The sequence below is a fragment of the Spinacia oleracea genome, chromosome 4, assembly GCF_020520425.1.
Source record: "Spinacia oleracea cultivar Varoflay chromosome 4, BTI_SOV_V1, whole genome shotgun sequence".
NCBI lineage: Eukaryota > Viridiplantae > Streptophyta > Magnoliopsida > Caryophyllales > Amaranthaceae > Spinacia > Spinacia oleracea.
This window is the reverse complement of record NC_079490.1, coordinates 67,410,255-67,420,233: the sequence shown is the minus strand read 5'-3', so window position 1 is coordinate 67,420,233 and position 9,979 is coordinate 67,410,255. Positions and strand designations below refer to the sequence as shown.

The 9,979-nt window shown below is 38.1% G+C and overlaps 1 long non-coding RNA gene across 1 annotated transcript; it reads left to right on the top strand.

Moving 5' to 3' along the window:
- Positions 1-3,193: 3,193 nt before the first annotated feature.
- LOC110802638 (uncharacterized) lies at positions 3,194-6,522 on the top strand. The gene is made up of 3 exons (XR_002537262.2): positions 3,194-3,494; positions 5,933-6,150; positions 6,261-6,522. It is a non-coding gene; the product is annotated as an uncharacterized lncRNA (long non-coding RNA).
- The last annotated feature ends 3,457 nt before the right edge of the window (positions 6,523-9,979 follow it).

Sequence of the window (9,979 nt, the reverse complement as noted above, 5' to 3'; positions counted from 1 at the left end):
TCGAAATTTTTTCTAAAGTCAAAACGTTGTTTTTGAGTACTCAAAATTTCGAAAAGCCAAATACCAATTATTTTAAGTATTTGAAATTTATGAATTTTATTTTTCGAATTTAGTAAATTCGAATGAATTCTAATTATTTTTCGAATTTCCGAATTTTTTTTCTTTTTCGGAAATTCAGGATTTTTCAAAAAAAAATAAAAAATTCCGAGTTATTTATTTATTTATTTATTTTCGGAAAATGATCGATTTAATTAATTAAATTATTCGATTAATTATTTTGATTTTAATAATTTCGTGTATATTTGAAGTTATTTATTTAAATTAATTTCGAAAATGATTATTTACTCTAAGTGAGGAAAGGGTAGATTAAGAAGGGCATATTTAGATTAAGTATGCATTTAGGTTAAGTATGCATTTTAATCAAGTGTTTACGTGATTATGTCTTGATTATGTGATCCTTTATTTAAAGTTGATCATGTTTTGTTTTGCTTTATGTGATTAATTGCATCACGATTCATGATTAAGCATGTACTTGTGCATTGAAATTGTATGGCTCAACGAACTTACTTTGTTTTTGGAACATTTTAAGACTTTGTAGTTGTTAATTTCTAGGATTTAAGATGTTGCTTTCGAAGTACGCAAACCTAGGAAACCTAGAGAAGCTAGACTGTGAAACCCCACACATTTATGTGAAGAAGATCGAGTTTGCTTGCAACTATTTTGCTACAGTGCAAAACCTGCCCGAACTAAGGAAGAAGGATGTTATGGCAGAAATGGTTATTCATTGCTTACCCTCTAGGAACCTATACATAGAGCTTAAGAATCGGTTTCGTGATATGCATTTGGACAATGGTATTCCTAACTACAAGTATGGTACTCCAGATGGTAGATGGAGATATGACTGGGAGATTATGACCACGATTATAGAGCTTGCGGAGGAATGTTTTGATGATGGGAAAACAGTGAAAAACATCAACCTTACAGGATTAGATAATGAGACAGAAACTCAGATGGATGAGGATAGTGATGATGATGTTGTTGAGATTGAAAACCCTAATCCTATCATTACTAAGCCTACTATTGAGATCTCCAGTGAGAAAAAAATTGAGCCTGAGACTAACAATGATGAAGTAAACAGTGAGCTACAACAGAATAATGAGGATATGGAGTATGAGTCTGATCCGGAAGAAGACTTTGATGACTTTGAAGGCCATGAGCACTCTTCACCAGTTTGTAGAGGAGGTTGGATAGTAGAGTAGCATTTTGAAGACTTTTCTAATGTAATAGCTAGTGCTTAAATTTTAGTGAAGTAATAAAGTAGTAAACTACTATTTATGGTTTTAGTAGTTCAGTTTTGTGGTTTCTCGAATAAAGTACGATCCAAATGATGTATTATTTTCCCATTGACGTAATAAAGTTTAGAGTTCTTTCTTTTACCTCTAATTATAAGTTACGTTCTCTTTGAGCGATTATCGCAAAAGAATTTCATGTATTTCTTCAATGAAATTGTACTTGAAAGGTGGTTCAACTTTTTTCACCACTTACACTTTGTGATGCGGACTAAGAGATAAAGCGGCCCAATAATAGGCGCCTATCTTGCTTAAGGTCAGAAAGTTTCGTGCATGTTGTACTAAGTGTGTGGCTTGTTAGTGCAATGTTTTAGTAAGGCAGTGTAAAAACTCAGTTGTTAAAGTTAGTCTTTTGTTTTATTCAAGAGAAGGGAAATGACTACCCAAGGGATTGCCGATGTGGTTAGGCAACTAGCTGAAGTAGTGCAGAACTTAGCACAGAACAGGAATAACCCGGGAGTTGATCCAGCTGGTGAGATGTTTAAGAAGGTGGCCCAGAGTAAGCCTCCTTTGTATCACGGGGAAATAGACCCAACGGTACTTGAGAACTGGCTAAGGGAGTTCGATAAGCTTATCCTAGCTGTAAATTGCCCGGAAAACCTTAGGGTTAATAGTGTTGTGTATTACCTTAGGGGAGAAGCTAATTTGTGGTGGAAGAGGTGTGAGAATGCTCTGAGAGCTACCCCTGGATTTGGATGGGAATCATTAAATGTAGCCTTAAGAAACAAGTTTTACCCACCATATCTGAAGAAGCTGAAAGCCCAAGAGTTCATTGAGTTGAAAATGGAAGGGATGTATGTGATTGAGTACTATTCCAAGTTCATAGAGCTATCTAGATTTGCACCTGAAGTGGTGGAAACGGAGGAGCTTAGAGCTCAAAGATTCGAGAGTGGATTGACTATGGATTTGCAATTGATACTTGCTGGAGAGACCTTTATATCTCTTGACACCGTGTACGGGAAAGCTGCCCATTTATATGGTTTCCAGCAAAGGAAGAATGGAATTGGTGAAAAGAGGAAGGATGTTGGTAACCAAAACCAAGGTGGTGGCCAGCAGAATCAAGGGAACTTTAAGAAAAACAAGGGAAACAACCATTTCCAGTTCAAGGGAAACCAGGGTGGAAACAGGAACAATTTCCACAACAACAATGGAGATAAGAACCAGTCTGCAGGGAATGGAACGAGAGTCTACGAGTGTAGACGTTGTCATACTAATCACCCAGGTCGAGACTGTAATGGAAACCAAGTTGTCTGTAGGTTTTGTGAGAAGCTAGGCCATAGAGAATATGAGTGTTGGGCCAAGAATGGGAAACCCAACCAAGGCAACCGCCAGAACAACAATAGGAACAACCAGAACCGGAATGGAGGAAACAATGGTGCAAACCAAAAGGGTTACCAGAATGGTAACAACGGCAATAATGGTCAGGGTAATGGAAAGCCCGGAGGAAACTATCAGCAGAATGGGATCCGAAATACCAATGGGAATGCCAATGAAGGTGGCTATAACAAGGGAGTTGCCCAAGGAAAGCTGAATGTGATCACTAGGCAAGAAGCCGAAAACTCGCCTGACGTCATAGCTGGTACTTTTTCTATTAACTCCATTTTAGTTAAAGTACTATTTGATTCTGGTGCGACTTATTCATTTATATCAAAGGGTATCTTAGTGAAGTTAGGATTGAAAAAACCTGAAGAGATTGAAGTACCCATAGTGATACCAACCAGTGAGATTGTGACACTACTAGAAAATGTACTTATAACGACAAGATGTTAACGACGGAGTCCATACTATGACGTTAATCATATAAGCGCACCAACCTATGACGACCAGGAAATAAGGTCATCGTAATTAGTGAAAAAGAAATAATAAAAACCTAAATAAAAAAAACTGACCGTCGTTGTTTATCTTTTCATTAGCGCAACTTTTGATTTTCAAAGCCCATCTTCAATTTCACTCCCCTTCAACCTAAAACCCTCGATTGAACTCGCCTCCAATTGCGATTCACCAATTACAATTCTCAAATTATACTGGCCTCCAGTACTTACAATTCTTGATGGGATATAGGGTTTGATTTATCCTCTTTGTTTAATTGATTGACAGAGTTGGGTTCTGATTAAGCTTTCAAATTCGAATATCGAATTAATTCCGGTAAGTTCCCTATTTTCTTTGATTTGTACAATTAATTCAAAGCGGTAATTGTTGATAATTAAAGTAATACTTTAATTTAATCCTTATTCAGTTGTTATTGCGGCTTCAAAGTTATTTATCAAAATTCAAGGCGAAAATAGGTTATTTGATCTCAGTTGGGTTATTGAATTTCTACTATCTGATGTTGTTATTTATTGGCTATTTGCTTGCTCCGTTTATGGATTTTTATTTCTTGTTGACTTTTCCCCCCTTTTGATATTGTAACGCCTAATCAGCCTCCGAAACGCATGTTATGACGGTTTGCAGGAATGCTAATATTAAGTATTTGAATGTCATAATCCTGCAATTAGCTCTTCAAGTAAGGAGGAGTTAGGATTTTGTTTTGAATGTAAAGGTAGAATTGAATTGTCATCATCCCTGATTTACTGTTTTTATTTCTCTTAAATGCAATTTAAAATATTTGATAGAATTTGGACGGAAAGTCCCATATAGAATCCCTTTCTAATGATGCTTATGGAAGAATGGTGTTGCTTGGTATGTTGCGTACGTTGAAGCATTTGGTTCGGAATGGAAGCTTGTGTCTTTTGTATAGTACTGTTTAGAGAAGAATTGTAATTGGTAAAATTCTAGTATCCTCTGTGCAGTTTGTAATTCTGTTGCTATGTTTATTTAGATTATTTTTATTCTATATCTAAATGCTAGTATGCAGGACTCCATTTCTTTGGTCTTATTCTGAATCTACAGTTAGTTAACTGAAAAGCAGGATTGTGTTCAACCTAAAACAGGATTGTGTTCAACCTATTAAGCTTCTAAATTGAGCTAGTGCAGGCCTTGAGCGAGTAGTAATTTGACTATGCATATAACTACATTAAGGGTTTGCAGATGTAGACAAATTAAGAATGGTTATTCAATTACAGAGGCAACTGCCGCTCCCAGTGGTTTATTTGGATTTGATATAGAAAACATATCAGTATTCGTCACATTATCTAGGGAAGGTTATTCATTTACTTTTCTCTTTATTAATCTGCGGTATCTTTTACAAATCTCGTCGACCCCTTTTACACGAATCTTGCTAGAAATGTAAACATTTGATCAGTATTTTATGCATACCTTATTTATCTAAAGTCTAAACATTACCATGTTATTTTCTCAAAACCTATTGTTTCCTTTCCTGCCCTAGCAGTCTGATTTACAAATTAAAGATAGGGGGCATCTTTGTGATTCAAGACTCCGTCTTCCGTGCTGCTATGATAATAGATTCTCGATGTGTTAGACTAATATGAAGTTCCACAATATATGTGAAACTGTATACACATGTTATATGGAGGCTGAAGCTAAATAATATGTTGAATTCCTTTGTTCATGAAAGTGAGTGAAAAAACCAATGCTATAGTTGCTTGGTTAAGTATTATGTCCCTTAGTGTGAGTATTGTAGCTTCACTTTTCCCTGCACATGAAGAGCTATTTTCAGAAAAATAAACATATATAGATGTTATCTCTCATCACATTTCTGATTTTGATTTGGTCATAAACTGATCGGAAGTTTGAGTTTACTTAATCTTTTAAGGAAGCAAAATTTGTTACGGAGTATTTATGTAACCGAAATATATTTAGCACACAATTCCTGTACAATTTACTAAGCTAGTTCTTTCGTTGTTTTTCATAAAGCATTAGACCTTGTTATGACAGGGTTGTATATGTTGATGTAGTGTTTTCGTTCTTTCTGTATCTAAACCTAGTAGTCTTGCTATAGTTTTGGAACTAAGAGCTCTATGTATTAACTAGAGAGTTTTCATTCATATATTTGTATAGTTTTTCCCCCACAAGCAAGCATAAAGGCTTATACAAGCTTTTAAAATTCTCATATAGTCATATGAGTTATGCTCTTTGTTTTACTGTCTCAGGCATGAGTTTGATCTTTATAGATTTCTGCTCAGCTGGTCAGCAGGTTCTGTTCAGGTCAACAGATTCCGTGGTACTCGGTCTCCTGGTGGTATGCAGAGCTGATAAAGTGTTGTAGTAGCTAGTTTGGGTGTTCATGGTGGGCTTGTTCTGGTATGCAGTAGAAAGGTTGTTTGAGTGCTGGTTATGGCTTGTTCTAGTTTAGTTGGAAGTTGGTTAGTTATATTAATCTCAGTTGCAACGCTGCCAGGATAAGTGTCTTTAAAGACAAGCTGACATTCCTACAAGTACCCGATGTTATATCTGTTAATTTTCACGGGTGAATATTCCTCGTCACTCACTGAAATTCTTTACCTGTATCTGATGTTATTTTATTTTTCTTTTTTTGGGAAGCCCTAGCTATAACATAACTATGACTCAGATTCTAATAGTATCATCCCTCGTTGACATTGAATTTACTGCTCTTTTTTTTTATCTATGATATCTTTTAAATATCTGTGTGATGCTGGCTTATCTGATTTGTGGTTTTGTTATAGTTGATGAAAGTTTCAGGATCGGCACTCTAAAGAGGGAAGTGTTTATGAAGAACAGGCCATGCCAACACCTGAGGCACTTGAAAAAAAGGGTGAGTAATGGCCATGCTACAAACACGGGTGGCCAATATGGATATGTGCCAGATTCAGATAATTCAGATGCTATTAGTTCTCAGAGCCCTTTTAGAACTCCACCTTAATTATCATATCAACATGACAAGGTAACAAGTTTCTGTTCTTTGGTCTCTATCTCTTTGAATTTATGTTCTTTGGTCAATTGGTGATTTGGTGTAGGCAGAAAATCCCTGATCAAGTTTTGAATTTGTTGCAGGTTTCCAATGCACCTACAGTTGATAAGCTTAATGATCTTAAAGCATTTAAAGAAGTGTTTCTACAACGCTTTTCAAGAGATGGCACCCCAAGAGAGAACACTTCAACTAGTTAGACTAGTTAGATTTTATATTGTTCTTTTAGATTGCTTATCTTTTAGTTTTAATTAAGAATAAAATACGAGGGGATGTGATTTTTCGTTTCACGTAACTTGGAATTCTTTTCTCAAACATCTTTTTAGTAATAAAATTTTCATTTGTTTATGATTGATTTATAGTTATCTATATTTTTTCTCAGGGAAAATATAGACGCTTCTAAGAACGCAAATAATATTGTTATGAGTGCAATATTAATGACATAATAGTTGGTCGTTATTGCCAAAATTTCAAACTTTTTTATCGTTAGGGAAGGACATTTTACAAAGGATTTGTTGGTCGTTATTGTTTAATTGATAATCGTGAATAAGTATCTAACGACGGATTATCGTTGCGTCGTTAACAATTAACGACGGATTATCGTTTCGTCGTTAATTTTTAACGATGAAATTATAACTTCGTCGTTAATAAATAACGACGAATTATGATTTCCTCGTTAAAAGTTAACGACGAAACGGTAATCTGTCGTTAATGCTTAACGACGAAACGGTAATTTGTCGTTAGTAGACATTAATTATTAACGACGAACATCGTCGTTAAAGCCAATAACGACGGAACCTGTTACAACGAACATCATGACCGTCGTTAAAGGTTTCAACGATGAAAATTAAGGCTTTTAACGACGAAATTGTTCGTCGTTAAATGTCCTTTTTCTAGTAGTGTGAAATGCACTAATATCTATAGGAATATACCCTTAACCATAGCCAAAACCATATTCTTGTCTAGCCTAATTGAGTTTGAGTTAGGAGATTTAGATGTGATTTTGGGAATGGATTGGTTGGCAATGTTCAAAGCCCAGATTGACTGTGAGAAGCAGAAGATCCACTTGAAGTCTAGTCTAGGAAAGGTTGTATCGTATCGTCGTTTTGCGAAGCCTAAGAGTGTAGGAATCATCACGGCAATGGAGCTCGTGAAGTTAGTACACAAAGGGAACCCTGTTTTCTTATGCAATGTAAGAGACCTAGACCATGTGATGAAAGAGCAACCAGGGGATATTGCAGTGGTGCATGAGTTCCAGGACGTGTTTTCGGAGGCGATTCCGGGAATGCCGCCCAATTGACCAATTGACTTTACCGTAGACCTAATACCCGGAACTGCACCTATCTCGAAAGCCCCATACCGGATGGCTCCGGCGGAAATGAGTGAGTTAAAAGGTCAACTTGAGGAATTACTAGGGAAAGGTTATATAGACCAAGTTCATCGCCCTGGGGAGCGCCAGTCTTGTTTGTGAAGAAGAAGGACGGAAGTATGAGACTCTGTATAGACTACAGGGAGCTCAATAAGGTCACAATCAAGAATAAGTATCCTTTGCCTAGGATAGATGATCTGTTCGATCAGTTGAAAGGAGCGGGAATGTTTTCAAAGATTGACTTGAGGTCAGGTTATCATCAGTTGAGAATCGCACAGCACGATATACCAAAGACTACATTTAGGACTAGATACGGTCATTATGAGTTCACAGTTATGCCTTTTGGATTAACCAATGCGCCTGCAATTTTTATGGACTTAATGAACCGAGTATTCCATGCATTCTTAGACAAGTTTGTAGTGGTTTTCATAGATGATATTCTGGTATACTCCAAGAGTGAGGAGGATCATGCGGAACACTTAAGGTCAGTGTTGAGTACCCTGAGAGACAACCAGTTGTATGCTAATTTCTCGAAGTGTGAATTCTGACTGGAGAAAGTTGCGTTCTTAGGACACTTTGTATCCAAGGAAGGAGTTGCAGTGGACCCTGCAAAGATAAAAGCTATTAGTGAGTGGCCTACACCTAAGAGTGTAACTGATATTCGGAGTTTTCTTGGTTTAGCGGAGTTATTATAGACGCTTTGTGCAAGACTTTTCTAGAATCGCCAAACCAATGACAACCTTGATGAAGAAGGAAGCGAAGTTTGAGTGGAATGACCAGTGTGAGGAGGCGTTCCAAGCTATAAAGACGCAATTGACAACCGCGCCGGTGTTAACTTTAACAGATGAGAGTGGTACCTATGATGTATATAGTGATGCCTCTAAGAATGGCTTAGGGTGTGTATTGATGCAGAACGGAAAGGTGATTGCGTATGCGTCAAGGCAGTTGAAACCATATGAATCCAATTACCCTACCCATGATTTAGAGCTAGCCGCCATAGTGTTTGCATTAAAGATATGGAGACACTATCTGTATGGTGTGAAATGTCATTAGTTTAGTCAGGATACTTTATGTAATACGAGCCTACAAAACGGCCTAGCAATTGTGCAAGAGCCCACAAAACGACCTGTAATGCTTGCCTACAAAACGGCCAATTTAGCTTCGCTACTTAGCAAAATGTTAAACTTCGTGATAATATTTCCCTATCTGATGAACTCATGGCCCAATAAGGCCACTCAAAATTACATAGTACACACTAAAGAGTGAAAAACCCTCACAAATAACGAGCCTCAAGAGGCGACGTTGCGAATAGTTAATTGGACGACGACCTTAGAAGTGGCCTGAATGAACAAAGACGTGAATACGCAAAACAAGACTCAACAAAGCAGTCATTTAAAAGGACGCCCTCTCCTTTGAAGACCTCAAAAAAGACTAATCGGTTGATGGCCTGAGGAGTGGCCTAGATTAGCGCCCCACATTAGGCTGATCACCTAAAACACTGGGGTAACTGTCCCCAATTGGACCAGAAAATATGTTCCTGAAAAATCTGTAATAAGCTGAAATGGAATAAAACACAAGTGCACAGGAGGGACAAAATATTCATACATGCGCACAAAGGCGCAACAAAACCAAATAAAAATAAAAATAATGCCCAAAGGCAGCATTGTTAGTACAAGCGCCCACGGCACCACATAAACTAGCATTAGAATACAGCAGTCTATGGATGAGGGGCCGTCGAGCTTCCGTCCTGGACGTCTTGATCTTCTGGAGAGTTCACCTCCTCTTCCTCTGCATCCTCATCCTCCCCTTCACTAAAAAACTCGGGAGGATCAAGACCATGGCGTCGAGCCGTCGGACGACCGTCTGGTACGTAATCCGGCGCCTAAATAAGGAGAAGTCCTTTCCATCCATTGACTGATCCCATGCCCACTAAGCGTTCTCCAGAATGGAATCCTCCACAAGCTTGAAAGAACTAGCGGCTTCCCCCCGCACAGCTTCGATCTCATCCTGGGTGGCCTTGAGCTTTTTCTCCAAGGCGTCCACCTTGGAAGAAAAGTTGGTGACCCACTCCGAGACGGCGGAATACCCCTTCCTTAATGCGGCCAACCTCTCCTCATGCTCCAGCAACTTCTTTTTATAGTTCTGGGCATCCTCCTCAGCCTCCCTCAGAGGAGCCGTCTCCGACCTGATCTGGACATTCGCGTCCTCATTGATCTGCCTAACCTTTTTCTCAGCATACTGCTCATGATTCTCAATCTGGTCTTTGTGCTTCAACATCTCCTTATGCATGTCAAAGCGGTAATGCCTACCCTCGGCACAACAGATGAAGAGCTGTCGCGAGCCAAAACAGACTTAAACTCACTCCAAAAAAAAAAAAAAAACACTTACATCAAGTATGAGGGACTGCATGGCCCAAAAGTACCCCAGGTCAATTCC